The sequence below is a fragment of the Miniopterus natalensis genome, chromosome 2 (assembly GCF_054644295.1).
Source record: "Miniopterus natalensis isolate mMinNat1 chromosome 2, mMinNat1.hap1, whole genome shotgun sequence".
NCBI classification, from domain to species: domain Eukaryota; kingdom Metazoa; phylum Chordata; class Mammalia; order Chiroptera; family Miniopteridae; genus Miniopterus; species Miniopterus natalensis.
In genome coordinates this window covers 97,840,950-97,855,965 of record NC_142082.1, presented here as the reverse complement: position 1 = coordinate 97,855,965, position 15,016 = coordinate 97,840,950, and the positions used below count along the sequence as shown (strand labels likewise).

Below are 15,016 nucleotides of genomic sequence, written 5' to 3'. Positions count from 1 at the left end.
TCCTCCTCCTTCTCTTCCTCCTCCTTTCTTCTTCTGGGTAATAAATGAATTATCTGTGTATATTTGTGTAATGACTTTATCTCTGACAGTTATAGTTCTCTTATATTTTCTAGGTGAATAATCTTATTATCTGCAAATAATAATGTTTGTTTCCTGGTTTTGAATGTACCTGGTTTTAGCTTGAATATTAACACATGTAGCCTCAGTTTCTTGATCTGTATAATGGGTATAAATATTTTATAATAGTCCTATGAAGAGTAAATGCAATAATACATATAACTCTTAGGACAGTATTTAATAGGAGATCAATATATATATATATATGCTCATTTTAGAAATTTTCATAAGCTAAGCTTAGTAGTTATGGCATAGATCCTGTACTTATCTGGTTAAGATTTTGATTTTATTATTTTATTATCTTTGTGGGAAATATATACCCCAACCAATTATTGCTAATATATAAGAAAGCAATGACGTTTTCCTACATTGTTATTTTAATGAGCTTTTTTACTAAAATTATTAATTCTCAAGATTTTTCAGTAATGGGTTTTACAGGTATAAATTCATATAACCAGTAAATAATGCAACTAATTTTATCTTTTACTTCTTTTATTACTTAGTCAGAATTCCTGGATAACATTGTGAAATATTGTCAGTTTCACGTTTTTTGAGAATATCCACAGTACTTCACCGTTCAATGTAAGGTGTCAGCTGGTTTTATATTTTAATTTTGATCATATTAATGATTTATTCTTCAAATCCTAGCAAACTAATTTTTTGATCAGGAAGTGAATTTTATTTATTTTTAATTTTTAAAAAAAATATATATCTTTATTGATTTCAGAGAGAGGAAGGGAGAGGGAGAGAGAGATAGAAACATCAATGATGAGAGAGTCATTGATTGGCCGCCTCCTGCATGCCCCTGACTGGGGATCAAACCCGCAACCCGGGTATGTGCCCTGACCAGGAATGGAACCCCGATCACTTGGATCCTAGGCAGACGCTCAACTGCTGAGCCACACCCGGCTGGGCAGGAAGTGAATTTTATTTAGCATCTATTGAAATGATCATGTGTTTTCCACTTTCTTGAGATCAACTATAATAGATTGAAATAATTATTAATGAATTGTCTAAGGTTGAACTATCTTTGCATTACTGGCATAAAGTCTATTTTGTAATAATTTTCTATTTTTTAAAGTATTTTTAATGGTTTTTAGAGAGAGAGGAAGGGAGACAGAGAGAAACACATTGATGTGAGAGTGGAACATTGATCAGCTTCCTGCTGCATGCTTCCAACTGGGAATCGAGCCCAAAACCCAGGCATGTGCCCTGACCAAGAATTGAACCAGCAACCTTTTGGTGCACAGGTTGATGCCCAACCAACTGAGCCACACTGGCCAGGGCCGTAATAATTTTCTTTATACTCACTTGATTTAGTAATATTTTATTAGGATTTCTGCATCTGTGTTTCTAAATGATATCAGAATGGATTTTTGCTTTGCTTGTTTGTTGTGGACACTATATTTTTCGGCTTTTTGTATCAAGGATGTGTGAATTTTATGAAATGAATTGAAAATCCATCTTTTCTGTTATCCAGAATGACTTGAGTAATATAAAAGTATCTGTTACTTAACAATTGCTTAGAAAATAATTTGGTCCTAGTGGCTTTGGGAAAATTGGGTTTTATTTTTTAATCACTGCTACAGTTTCTCCCATAATTATCAACATAGTGGGATGTCAATATTTTTCTTGGATCACTTTGGTAACAGCTTCCTATAAGATTGTTTATTTCTTACAAATTTAAAACTTAACTCACATAGAGTGTATATGTTGTTCTTCATCATACATTTCCTTTTTTATCCCTAAAGTAGTGTATTTGTACTTTCTCCCAGATTTAGTCTTTACCTTTGGCAGAACTTTCAATCTTTTACTGTCATTTTAAAGAGCCAGTTCTTGGAGTCATTAGTTCTACAATTTTCTAACTCATTACTTTCTAGTTTTATGTGTCTCTTAAATTATTCCCTCCCAAATTCTTTAAATTTATACTTTTTCTGTCATCTTAAGTTGTATATTTAATTCATTTATTTCAATTTGTTCTGATTTAATAGAAATTTTAGTTTTAAATTTTTTGCATAGTGTCTGTTAGAGTCCAAAATTTTTGGAATCTGAGGAAATTGCCAAATCGTGTAAATCAAACCTTTTGTGTTCCATATTGGGAAAGTAAACAGGTGAAAGGCTTGTCTCACAGCCAGCTAGTTGTAGAACCAAAGTAAGTATCAGTTGCCCTGACCCTCTTTTTCCGCTGTACCATTCTGCCTAGCTTCTTTTTTTCCTTCAACATCCAACTATTTTATTTTTTATTTTTATTTGTTAATATATTTTTATTGTTGACAGTATTACAGATGCCCCCCATTTCCCCTCCTTTACCCCCCCCCACCAGGCCTTTACCACCCTATTGTCTATGTCCATGGGCTATTTATATAAGTATATAAGTTCTACGATTTATCTCTTCTCGCTCCCTCTCCCTATACACACACACCCCCACACACAGATATGTCAGTCTGTTCCATGCTTCCATGCCTCCAATCTTACTTTGTTGGTCAGTTCATCTTGTTCATTAGATTACACAAATAAATGAGATCTTATAATATTTGTCTTTCTCTGATTGGTTTATTTCACTTAGCATTATAGTCTCCAGGTCCCTCCATGCTGTCTCAAAGGGTAAGAGGTACTTCTTTTTTTACAGCTGCATAGAATTCCATGGTGTAAATGTACTACAGCTTTTTATCCACTCATCTACTGATGGGCACTTGGGCTGTTTCCAGACCTTAGCTATTGTAAATAACACTGCTATGAACATACGGGTGCTTATATTCTTTCTGATTGGTGTTGTGGTCTTCCCGGCTTTTCAAAAAAGACCATTGAAATAGGGACAATCATTTCTAGTGGGAATGTGACCTATCTGCCCTAACAGCTTGGGAAACTCTTCTCAAATGCTCAAGACTTGAGTGACCAGCTACACCCTTTCTGAGTACTCTTTTTCTTTCTCTGGGACAGAGATTAGTTTGTGTTGACACAGGCTGAATCAATAAACCGTCTGTTGATTCAGGTAGGGTGCAGGGCCTGTAGAGGGAGGCTTTGGAACTAGAGTTTCAAACCAGTGGAACCACACCTGTCTGGAAGCAGTCTCACATTCCTTTAGCTGCCCGGCCGTAAACCAGACCTCTAGGTTAGAGAGCCTGGCTCTGCCCACTCAGTACTCCAGTGTAACTATGCCCCTCCACCTGTGTGCCAGTAGTCCATCATGACTTGGTTGCATTTTTACCTGAAAACGACACTGGCAAAGGATTGTATCTCCTTGAATTGGAGTTCTGGGAGAAGAGCCAATAAACAGTGGGGATGGGTAGAGAACAAGTGAATGAAGAAAGAGCTGCTCAATTAATAAACCATTGGGTCTGCATGTGTGTGACTTGCTCCTTCCCTTCTCCTTTCTGCCCTAACTTGTATTAGTGAAAGGCGGAATGGCATGGGGCACAAAACAAAGGAGTAGTGTCGACAGGATTCTTCGTTTTTACTTACCAACGTAAATGCTTTCATGTAACACTGGATGTTGATGAACCCTTGAAAATGAAGATATAAAAAGATGGATTTGGGCGTATACATCTCCCTGTACATACATATGTATACACACATATATTTTACACACACAAGAGTCTGAAGCCTGAGAGATCTTGTGGTGGAACATCTTCATGTGAAGGAACATGGGTATAAATTTTACCTTTTTTTTAAGTGTCTTTGTTACTGGTCCAAAGTCTGTGAGCCTGACATTTTGAAAGGCCAGAACTCAAAATGTCACCAGAGTTTGGAGTAAGGAAAGGTTTATTGATTGAGAAGGCACCCACCAAGAACATGGGAGATCTAGTGATGCCTCAAATCCATCTTACAAAAGTACAGAGTTCAGCCTTCTTTTATGTCAAGGGAGGGGGAAATAGGAGGGGCAAGGGATGATTGACAATCAAGGAACCATTTGAGGAAGATTGTGCTTAGTCTGTTTACCCTAGTTGATGTGAGTGTGATCAGGGAGTTCCTGCAAATCTTTGATAAACAATATATACTTCCCTTTTCTCCACCAGAGAAGCACTTTCTGGTAAGGATCAGTTTTTGTAAACCTCAAGCCAGAAGCAGAATTCCTCTAATGATTAGCACGTCTATATGCAAGACTAAGCAGAAGCTATGAGCCTGAAGGCCATGGGAACAAAGCAGGCTTGAACAAGGTGGAGTCAGAGAGCCAAGTATTTCACAGCTGTTTTGTCTGAGTTTTTTACATTTTATGCAGAATAATACTCAGTATATGTTTTTATTTCTATTTCTTTCATTGCATGAAGGTAAGGGGAGTTTGACTCTTGTTACCTGGAGTTACCTGTAAAATTCAATGCAACTTATAAAGGTTTATTTATGGGCCAATTCTGTGAAATCCCTGTACCCAGGGGCTTTCCAAAGAAACATCTTGTTTACTTTTACACAGCCACTTCCTATGTAGTGGATGTTATCATTCTTGCTTTAAAGATGAAGCCATGGAAGCTCAGAGAAATTTACTAACTTACCCTGGATCACACAGTTAATAAATGTCAGAATCTAAAATCAAACCCAGATCTTCTGATTTCAAGTTTAATATTCTTTCATCTGCCTCCCAGACCAAAGCAATTTCATACTACATGTTAATTCCTCCAGGCCTAGGAGAATGCTTTGTTTGCCTTTATGCAGTGCCTTGTCAGCTGTTTCCCAGGAGATTATAAGCTTATTATCCTTATTGGTTTTTATTTTTATCAAAACATTACATATGCATTCTTTGCGAGGTCAGATCACAATGCTATAAAACCTTTAAAAACTAGCCATCCTCTGGCCCGCCCTACATAATGAGTTTTTGTTCCAGAATTAATCCATACAATTTGATGTAGAATTTGAAGGGGGAGGAAATAAGAAATTGCATTTCCTTAGTATGTCCCAGGCAGTGTGAGCTGCTCCACTTTCCACAGGGTATCTTACTCAGTCTTCAGAACCCTAATTTATCCTGGGCCTCCAGCCCCTGGGCTAGTGCCGCTCACTGGGCTGCCTCCACCAGCTGTGAGAAATGCATTTATTATCAAGTGTCAAAATCATCAGATGTTTTATATCCTTTGTAAAAATTCAGCTGGTTTTCAGAAGTTCATCCCTCTTGTTATAAATTGATTGGTTACCAGTAAGTCAAAAATGAAACTAAAGCAATCTGCACCAGCAATTTTATTAATCAAAGCTGGTATTCGTTCCTACTCTTCCTTCTGAAAACTGATGTACCTCTTACAACTTTATTAGAATTTTTGTAGTTTTTTTTAGGAGCTACTCAAGTCAGAAGTGGTATGTAATCTTAAGTAAGTGTTCTTAATTTGGCCTCTAAAATCTTGGATTTTTCCCTGTCGGGAGAGTGGCACATAGATAACCCTTTGAACTTGTGCAAGCACAGCATGGTCCTCTGTATTTGTGAAATTCAGCACACTGAATCATTTGTTGGCACAAATCATGTTTACTAATTTTTTTGCTTACATTCACTTTTCTATTTAAATAGAAATTTAATCTCCCCTCCTTTTCCCCCCTTTTCTTATTCATGGTGTATCCTGGCTTTCTATACAGAAGCCAATTAATCGGGTCAGGTAATGTTATTATCCGTGGTTCATTAAATTGTGAGTTCTTCAAACTCAGGAACTCTCCCCAGTTCTTTTATGCCCTCCTGCCATAGTTGGACTTATAATTTTGATACATGAAAGAGCTCAATAAATGTGTGTTGCATTGAATGGAAGTGTAGTAACTGTCTGCCTTCAGTGGATGTCCTGTTTGTGCCTCCACAAGCCCTGTTGTGTTCAGAGGCGAGTGCTTTCAGAAGGGGAGTGAAGTTCCCAGGGAGACACAATCTACTGTGACAGACAGCGCCTTGGGTTCCATAGTCCTGCCCCTGCCTTCTTTGCTCTTGCCTCTTCCCTTGGGGCTGTTTCCATTGCCCAAATCTGTATTGTATCATTCTGAATTGAGAAATGTCAGTTTCATGCAATAGCACTAGAATTCTCTTCCCTTCTCCCTCTTTTTTGGTATAACAAGAAAAAAAGTGACTTTCTTGTGATTATTTTTTGCACTCACTCATTTTGAAACTTACCCAAAGCAGTTGTTTGAGCTGTTTGTGAATCAAGAAAATCAACCTTTTAATATTAGAGTCAGGTGTTCAGGCCTTATCTCTCCACTTTGGCCTTTTACCTAAATATTTCAGTTTGTCTTGAACTTTTTTACTGTTTTTCTTTTCCTAACCCCCTTTTTTCTGCTGATGTCAACTAGTTAGGTATTTTTGTTTAAGTGTATGAAAATATAACTCCCACAGCCCAAAATTGCTTTTAGAAGTTTCCTGGACTCAGAAGACACAATCCTGCTGGTATCTACCTTTGCTCCTGCCCTTAGCCCCAGGAGCCTGCCTCTGTAGGACACATGCACCCAGGGCAAGGCAGAGGTGGCCCCAGTAAGTCAGGAGGATGAGCCTCCAGTTCCACAGCCCAGCAAACATTTACCGAGATCTCACTGTATGTCAGGCACTGAGCCAGGCACTGGGGCTACAAAGATAAGTAAGAAATGAGTTCCATTCCAGCAAGGGAGACTGAGGCATAAGCAGATAAGTATCAGACAGTGCAGGAAATGTAGTGGTAGGTAGTTGTGCAGAGAGAGATAGGAGCACAAAGGGCCCCCTAACTCAGCTGGAAAAAGCCAGAAATTATTTCTTAACGGAGCCTGGGGAAATAGGGGCAGGAGGTGGGGGCTGCGGTGCAGGGAGCAGAGCAGTGAACTAAGGGGTGAGGAGAGAGTAAGAAAGGATTCCAGGAGGAAATGGCAAAATAAACTCAGGTGCTGACTGAGAAATGGCTGGAGTGGGGCGTGTGCAGGGCACTGCCACATGCACTTGAGTGCTACTGAACAGGCAGCAAGCGCAAAGAAGGTCTTTGAGAGAGATGAGTGTAAAGAAGTGAACCAGCAGCAGGTCACAGAGGAGTAGAGCTCAAGCTGTCACTGCCTTTCCACCTGTAGGCTGTAGGGAGCCGTTAAAACAATTGAAGCAGAAGAATGACCTTAGCATTTGTGTTTTAGATGGAATCATTTGGCACCAACAGTTAGGATGTGTTTGGGGGTAGAGCTCTAGAGGCAGAGAGGAAGCTATTGCAGAATCCAGGCAAGAGCTAATAGAGACCTGCATTAGAACAAGCATGACAGGAATAGAGGAAGCAATGAGTTCGGGAAGGTAAAACTGGTAGCATCTGGTAAGCAGTGTGTGTAGTGGTGTTCAGAGGAGGGAATTTAGAATAATTCCCAAGTTAGACACTTAAGTGGCCAAGAAAATGCAGGAGGAGTAGCGATTTTGAGATCATGATGATTTCAGTTGTGGATGTGTTGAGTTTTGGGTGATCATATCCATATGGAAATACCCATCAGATGGATGGACATACGGTCCCAAATCTGAGATGGCAGCATGGATTTGAGAATTAGATGTATCTAAAGAATGCACAGCCAGTATTTGAGAATGAGAACATGGATTGATTAAATATCCCTCAATTAACAGTACTTGTCTAAAAACCACGGGTTGCTTAGACATATGAGATAAAGTTCTAAATGAACACACACACACATAAGTAATTATATGTATACATACTGTTCCCCTTCCCCACTAAGGATTAAAAAAATAATAAATATTTTGTGAAGCATTGCATCAGAAGAGACGTTTGTAAGGAATGTAGACAAAACAACATAAACCAAAAACCACATACCTTCTCCAAAAAAAGAGCAGGTCATGTAGAAAATTACAGCTCTGAATCTGTGTCAAGGAAGAGTGTCTGACAGCTATCGGATATGAGAAGTTTCAAATGACTAACTTGTTTGGTTCGGAGGAAAGAATGTTCACAAGTAGCCACCAGAGAGCCCCTTATATCCTCAGTATCGAACAAAGTCACCCTTAGTACATCCTCACCCTACTCACCCTGATGATACGTGTTTACCCAGCCTTTCGTTTCCCCCTAGTAAGTATGCAACTGTACAGAATACTGCTTATTTTTAGATCGGGGCATTCACTAAAGTCATCTCAAAGCAGAAGTAAATGGTAGATGTTTTCTAAGGAAAAGCAGCCTCGCATACGGTATGATATATATTACCTTCCAGAACGACAGCTCGAACAAAACAGAGAACTCTTGTATTAAGCAATGTAAAGAATTTTATTTCTTGTGGTTTCTCTCCTGGAATAGCAGAAGAATAAACATTAGTAAGAGTTGGTAAATATGATATATTTTCAAGTCTGAATTACATTGAGAATCCCATGATAAGTTTTCCAAAACTCTAAAATTTTCTAAAATTCTCAACTGTTTCATTACTGTAAACTTCATAAGGATTCTCTCTCAGTGTGGGAAGGGGATTTAGAAAAACTGAAGTGAAATACCAGCCTTTCAGATCAATAGAAAGTAAAAATAAAGGCCTGACAAAAAATAAAAACATACAAAAGTTTGAGCTGATGTGGTGGTTCATCTTTTGAGAATTTCAGAGAATTACTGTGGAAAAGTGAAAACCACAAAATGTGTTTTATTAAATTACTCATCAAACTTGTACACCTCTATGAAGATCAAAATGAAACCACAAAAAAGCGTAGATGGAAAAACACTGACCTCCGTGATAGGATAGTGTTTCATGGAGGTGGTGTGAGAGCTGACCCTTTGTGGAGAAACTCGTTCAACAACAAGAAAAATACAGGTTTGTGTAGAACAGAGGGATTACTGACAGAGTGAGAACATTGTTGACTCCCAGTTATTTTCCATCTACTTTGAGGACAACCTGTAGAAAAATAGAAATTATATTTTAAGTTGCCCCCTTCCAACTGTTGTGGTGTGCTGAAGTGAAAATGTTATTTCTGTAGTTGTCTGTATAAGTTATAATTATAGATAACTCATTTGGCTTGTATCTGACTCCTGAGCCAGACATGAATTATTTGAAGTTACTTTTCTCTGGTCCACCTTCTTCTTTTTTTAAATATATCTTTATTGATTGAAGAGAGAGGAGAGAGAGAGAGAGAGAGAGAGAGAGAGAAATCAGCTGCCTCCTGCATGCCCCCAACTGGAAATCAAGCCTGCAACCCCGGACATGTGCCCTGACCAGGAATCGAACCATGATCTGCTGGATCCTAGGTCAGCGCTCAACCACTGAGCCACGCCCGGCTGGGCTGGCCCACCTTCTTTAGCACATTTGAAAGTAGATTTTGTACTGATCACATAGCACCAAGGCCAATCCTACTTGTAGGGGAGGCAGGGCCTGGAACACAATGAGCAGGACTTTAAGGCACATCACAAACTTGTTCTGGTTTTCCCCACCATGGCCTGCTACAGTGCCCAAAGAGACCATAACAAATGGCTTTGGATAAAGACAGCAGTTCCAAAACTTTGTTTTGTAGAACATAAGGGCCAGGGTATACTGATAATTGTTACATAGAAGAAAAGAGGAAAGAAACTTCTGTATTTAACTAAGTTTGGAAAATGCTGGTAAAACAGCGTTAAGCAGAATCGAATCTTTGCAGGCCCTTCAAGCATGTGGCACCATTCCCTGGATAGATTCATGGGCTGAGATCTAGGTCTGAGGTTGAATCTGGTTGGGTGGTAAGTAGCAGGACAAAGCCTGAAATCTGGAACCAAATGTGCCAAAACGTTTGCTGTGGTTGTCTTGATTGGTGAGGTTTTATAATTTTTTTTAGCTTCCTTTTGTTTACTTTTTTGTGCTTTTCAAATATTCTGCAACAAGCATCTATTTCCTTTGTAATCAAAAGAGTTTTTTTAAAAAAGAATCAAATATGGAATTATTTTGTGATTTAGTACTATAAAAATATTTGTCTTTCTTTAAATTATAATTACTAATAGTATTAATATAACCAGCAAGAAGTATGGATTTTGTGCAACAAACCAAAAATAGATCTGCAAGAGTTGTTTTAAATCCTATCTCATAGCTATTTATCATAAATTAGTAATATAAATGTATAGTTATATTTTATGGGGGGGTAGGAAGATGTTGCTTTGACTTACAGGAAGTTTTGTTTCTGATACTTGGACTTTCCCTAGCTTCTAGAATATGATATAAAATAAATCACCTTTTTATCTAGAAAGTGATAAAAATAAATAGAAGAATAGATAGATGATAGATGATAGATAGATGATAGATAGATAGATGATAGATAGATAGATAGATAGATAGATAGATAGATAGATAGATAGATGATAGATAGATGATAGATAGATAGATAGATAGATAGATAGATAGATAGATAGATAGATAGATAGATGATAGATAGATAGATGATAGATGATGATAGATGATAGATAGATAGATAGATAGATAGATAGATAGATAGATAGATAGATAGATAGATGATAGATAGATAGATGATAGATAGATAGATAGATGATAGATAGATAGATAGATAGATAGATAGATGATAGATAGATAGATGATGATAGATAGATGATGATAGATAGATAGATAGATAGATAGATAGATAGATAGATAGATAGATAGATAGATGATAGATAGATAGATAGATAGATAGATAGATAGATAGATAGATAGATGATAGATAAATAGATGATAGATGATAAATCTTTCTGTGATAATGGGGGAACCTGGGAGAGCTGAAGTGGAGAACTAAGACCTATCTTACTGGTGAAGATGATCCCAAATTTTGACAAAGTTTCCTGAAAGCTGGCGGGAATTCAATAGTGAGTAAACAGACATGGCACATTCTAAAACCTTAGGTAAAACATAGGCGTCTAGAATCCGGAGCTGGAATTTAATTTCTAGACAGAGGAAAGAAAATGGTGGCTCCTGCCAACACCTAAGAATGGAGGTATTGAAAGGACACCTTCTGATATCCCTCATTTGATTCAGGTGCTCTTTCCTGATCACAGAAAATGGCCCAGAAATGAGGGCGTGGCAAAGGAGAAGTTTGGTGTAAAGTGGAGATAACGGTAGTATCATACTGGTGACGTTAGTAAACAAAATACTGCATGAAAATGCTTAGTACAGGATATGACAGGAGGAGTGCACAATAAATTACTATTATCAGCAGTGGATTAAGAGACAGTGTCTTTTTGCTATTTTTATATTGATTCCAGTTTTATTGGGTAGTGATAAGAGAATGTCTCATATAGTAAGAAAATATGAAACAAGTTGGTATTTGAAATGTGGTACATGTTTATTTTTTTGCTCTTCTCAATGAATTTGAGAATTCTCCACCCATTAGACCAGGCTTCTTAATTGTGATATTTAAATCTGTACTCTTACAGACTTTTTGTTTGCTTGATAACAGTTTCTGAGAGACTTTTACTGTTGTGCACATAACAAGCAGTAGGAATAAAAAAAAAAAAAAGATAACCCTACAAAGCTAAGTTGGCATTTAAATGGCCATGAGTTATAAAGTTTATCCAAAGACTACACCTGCATTTGCACAGAATAGAACTAGCTCAATATATAAAATGACCAGGACATTTCAAATACTTTTCAGTCAATGTGTGGTATTACCTCAACAATCAGTTTAAGGTTCAATCCAGCTTCAAAGTCACAGACAGTTTTCTGCTGCCATTTCTATCTAGAAAATTCAAATAGGATAGTCTTCAGAACATCAGCAGCGTCGGAAACTGTGAGTGGAACCTTCAGACTAGCCAATTTTATCCAGCCCTTTGGTGTCTAGCAAGGCTGCACCTAAACCAGCTGAGATAATCTATGTTCATCCTTATCTTGAAGTTCTTTGGCCTAAAAGATTTCACAAATTTTCTTTGTAACTTGCGAGGAAACTTCTTAACAAATCCCTTTTATTCATTTCAGCTTTTTACTCATTGACTCATTTGTTCATTCTGTAGTAGTTGTTGGCCACGTTCTCTGGTGAGTTACTTTAACAATGAATGTGTTACCTGGGAATGTCAATGTAGATGTCCTTGCAGGCATTCTTTGAAGTTTATGGTGTAGAAATTAAAAACTAAAGACATAAATCAGGATACAAAAACGCTTGTCTTCAGTGAAAAAGACCCACAGAACTCCTGGGTATATGTACGTTTTTCACTCACTCTTGACTGAGATGAATTGTTTCACTTTTGTTTATTAATTTTATCAGCTGAAGTCCAGAACACTTCTGAATCTGGCCACATGTACTGAGGAAGGTATAACATTGCGTTTAAAAAAAAGTTTTGGGTTTTAACCAATATATAATAAAATGTTCATATTTAAAGAGTACAATTTGATTAGTGTTGATATATGTATATACCTATGAATCCATCACCCTCAACATTTCACCATGTCCCTTGGTAATCCCTCCCTCCCACCCCTCTATCCCTATCACCAGGGAACCAGTGATCTGTTCTCTGTCACTGTAGCTTAGTTTACATTTTCTAGAAGTTTATATAAATGGAATCATACATTATGCAAACTTTTTAGTCTGGCTTCTTTCTTTACCAAATATATGCCTTCCAAATATTTTCTCCCAGTTTATGACTCTTCATTCTCTTCAAAGAGCAGGAGATTTTTAAGAACATTTTTTAGAAGATTTTAATTTTGATAAAGCCCAGTTTATTAATTTGTGTTTTTATGAAGTAGAGGTTTTCTCCTACATTTTGTTTTAGAAATTTTAAGATTTTAGAGTTTATGTTTAGGTTTGTGGTCCATTTTTAGTTTGTTTTTGCATGTGGTATGAGATATAGATAAAAGTCTGTTTGTTTGATTGTTTTTGCATATCTAATGGTTCTATCACTTCGTTAAATAGGCTATCCTTTCACCACTGAATTGCTTTTGGAACTTTGTCAAAAGTCAGTTGTCCATTTATATGTGGGCCCATTTCTGGATTCCCTGTTCTGTTCCATTGATTTTTGTTTGTTTGTTTGTTTGTTTGTTTGTTCTCTGTCTCTGAGCCAGAACCACACTGTCATGGTTACTGTACCTTTATGTGAAGTTTTTGAAATGGTCGTATTAATCTTCTGGCTTGTTGTGTCTAGTCTTGATCCTTTGCATTCCCATGTGAATGTTAGTATCAGCTTGTCAATTTCTGCAAAAAAGCCTGCTAGGATTTTGATTGATTTGTATTGAATCAATAGGTTAATTTGGAAAGAATTGATATCTTAGCAATATTGAGCCTTCTGACCCATGAACATGATCTCCCTCTCTCTCTCTACTTATATAAGTTTTTTGTAATTTCTTAGTAATGTAATTTTTTTGTTGTTCAAAATATTACAGATGTCCCTTTTTCCCCCCAATGACCCATTCCACCACCCCCTACCCCCCTCCACAGTCCCTCTCCCCACCATTGTCTGTGTCCTTGTGTTATGCATATATGCATATAAGTTCTTTGGTTATTCTCTCCCCCTCTACCCACCTGCCCTCCTCCATCCCTCTGAGATTCGTGAGTCTGATCCATGCTTCCATGTCATTGAATCATTTCTGTTCATCAGTTTATTAAGTTCTTTACATTCTACATATAAGTGAGATCATGTGATATTTGTCTTTCTCTGCCTAGCTTATTTCACTTAGCATAATATTCTCCAGGTCCATCCATACTGTCCCAAAGGGTACAAGGTCCTTCTTCTTTATGGCTGCATAGTATTCCATGGTGTAAATGTCCCACAGCTTTTTTACCCACTTATCTACTGATGGGCACTTGGGCTGTTTCCAGATCTTAGCTATTGTAAACTGTGCTGCTATGAACATAGGGGTGCATATATTCTTTCTGATTAGTATTTCAGGATTCTTAGAATATATTCCTAGAAGTGGGAACACTGGGTCAAAAGGCAGTTCCATTTTTAATTTTTTGAGGGCCCTCCATACTGTTTTCCATAGTGGCTGCACCAGTCTGCATTCCCACCAGCAGTGTACTAGGGTTCCCCTTTCTCCACATCCTCACTAGCACATGTCGTTTGTTGATTTGTTGATGGGAGCCATTCTGTCAGGTGTGAGGTGATACCTCATTATGGTTTTAATTTGCATCTCCCTGATGATTAGCAATGTTGAGCAAGTAATGTAATTTCTTTTCTCAGGTTTATCTGTAAAAAGTTAATAATTTTGTGATATTGTTTTTTAAGCTTTATTTTCCAGTTTTCATTGCTAATATAGAAATACAATTGATTTTTATGCATATATCTTGTATCCTGCAACCTTGCTGAACTCATTTATTCTTGTAACTTTCTTGTAGATTCTGTTAGATTTTCTGCATAGACAATTATGTTATCTGCAAATGTAGTTTTACATCTTCCTCTACAATTTGGATGCCTTCTGTTTCTTTTTCTTACCCAATTTCACTGGCTAGAACATTCAGTATAAGGTTAAATAGAAGTGGTGACAGTAGACATTTATGCCTTGTTCTGGATCTTAGAGGAAAAGCATTCAGTCTTTCATCATTAAGTATGATGTTATCTATAAGTTTTTCATAGATATACTTTATTAGGTTGAGAAAGTCTCCTTGGGTTCTTACTTTTTGAGTGTTGTCAAGAATACCACCCTCTAACTAGATAATTTTTATAGAAGTGGCATTCATTCTAATGATGAAGGTAATCATTTCATTTGCCAGAATAAAACCTCCTGGCATTTATGTGAATACATGTAATTTCTGAATTTGTTATTTATTATGTTGTTTGTATATAACATTTTTCACCTTAGTATATCAACCATTACTTAGGTAATTCACACAATTCATTGGTGAAAGAAGCAAAAATTATTCCCTTTATTTTTTTAGATCAGAAAGTCAAGACATCCAGACATTAAATAGCTTAGTCCCAGTGAACAATGATTTATTTGTTTGTCCAAATACAAAATTTATGAACTTAGATTTTTACGTTAAGAAAACATTTTTGAATGAAAAGGATTAAAAGAAGCCTCTGAATACTATTTTTTCTGCTCTCATACCAAACAGAGCCCCAAACATATGGCAGAAAGCAAAGGCTGGATC

At 37.1% G+C, this 15,016-nt stretch overlaps 1 protein-coding gene across 1 annotated transcript in view; it reads left to right on the top strand.

Annotated features, from left to right (window-relative positions):
* FRY (FRY microtubule binding protein) overlaps nucleotides 1–15,016 on the top strand; it is a 505,671-nt gene that overhangs the window by 98,289 nt on the left and 392,366 nt on the right. The gene's annotated exons all lie outside the window — the stretch shown is intronic.